Raw genomic sequence first — 1667 nt, forward strand, 5'->3', positions numbered from 1 at the left:
GTGAACCCTTGTGCAAAGTTTCAAGTCATTTGGAGTTGATTTGACCAAGTTATGGCTTGATTTGATTTTTCCCGAGAAACTGCTCGCTCATACCGGACGTGTCCGATATGATCTAGGACGTGTCCAATATTTCTAACTTTGGAGTTTTGAGCTGAAATTTGGTGGAGACCTTCCCTTGGTGTCTAAGAGCTATGGTTAAAAATTTCATGTTTTTTGGACACCGTTTGACGGGGTTTTGGATTTTTCTCCCTTGGTCAGCTTGCTGCTGAAAATACCGGACGTGTCCGATATAATACCGGACGTGTCCGATATTTGCAGGGGCAGTGCTGTTTTCTTTTGGGAGTTTGCTCGTTTGGGCTCCGATCTGTGTTCCGTTTGCTTTGAGGTGACCCGCTGTGTTCTGAGGGAGCATCCACCCTTCTCTAGGGTCGTGGTCATGAAGTCTATCGTGTATGCTTTTTGGGGATTGATATTGGGACAGTGGTCGAAGATTTCGAAAGAAATTTGAGGCTCCCATTCACCCCCCCAATTGCACCATATCTTAACTTTATTTAACTCTTTCATATGAACCATTAGCTTCGGAAATCCCGGGTCCAATCGTCATCTGTGAGAAATCCTGTCAGTGTCCGCAAATTGCTCCTCGGCGGCAAAAAATTGTCTGCTTTAATATTCTCCCAGTTCATCTGTTCAAGCTTGAACTTTCCCAACAGGTGAGCTAGGTGTGGAAGCTTGATGATTCCCACAGGCAGGACCTCTATCTGGGTTTTCCTCAACTCAAGAGTCTCTAAGCAATGCAATCTCTCAATATCCCTTGGCACTTTTGTAATTTTCGCCCCAAGGCTCAGATATTTGAGATGCCACAGCATGTGTATGTCAACTTATGTTCATCCTCCAGCTCGCTGCACTCTTCAAGATCCAAGACTCGCAGTAGTTCACACTTGGGGAAATACCGAGCAGCTTTGCCTGCAGTCCCACATACAGTAAGAGAATGGGTGCGGAGTTCCTCCTTCTCATCGCTAGATGTGCCACTAACATTTGATACCCCACCAATTGAAGACCTCCCCTCCAGAAAGAGGTGACGGTACTTTCTTCTCTGTCGATCATCAAGATCTGTAATGAAATTAATCGACCTGGCAATATACAGCAGGAACTCGTGCATGATGCCATGAGCTCTGCAGGTCTTCACTTTTGCATTCTTGCTTGGGTCGATTCGCCGAACTATATTTAGTTCAATTAGTTTGTCCAAGTTATCATCTTCGACATGGAGGGCTATCTTGCACATATCCTTCGGTTAACCATCGCCTTATCAGTCTGCTCCTCCCTACGGGATGTGTATTTATTAGCTACGGCTGAACACACGGTATGGGAAGGCGGCGCCGAAAAGGTACCCTGCCATAGTACTGTAGCCGCTACAAGGGCAGGCGTTGAACGGCTCACCTGCCGCACTGTAGCCACAGCAGGAGCAAGCACGGAAGTCAGCTCTACTGTGTTATCTAGTCACTGTAGCAGCATGACAGCTGTACTAAGACTAGATGGATAGAGTTGTGTATATAATTTGCCACTGCAATTTAGTAAAGAGAGAGAGTTCAGATTTGTCATCTCATATACAGAGCTCTGGCCAACGCTGGCGTCTCTGCACAGTGTGCATGCTATGTTCTCCCTTCCTT

The sequence above is a fragment of the Miscanthus floridulus genome, chromosome 10, assembly GCF_019320115.1.
Source record: "Miscanthus floridulus cultivar M001 chromosome 10, ASM1932011v1, whole genome shotgun sequence".
NCBI classification, from domain to species: domain Eukaryota; kingdom Viridiplantae; phylum Streptophyta; class Magnoliopsida; order Poales; family Poaceae; genus Miscanthus; species Miscanthus floridulus.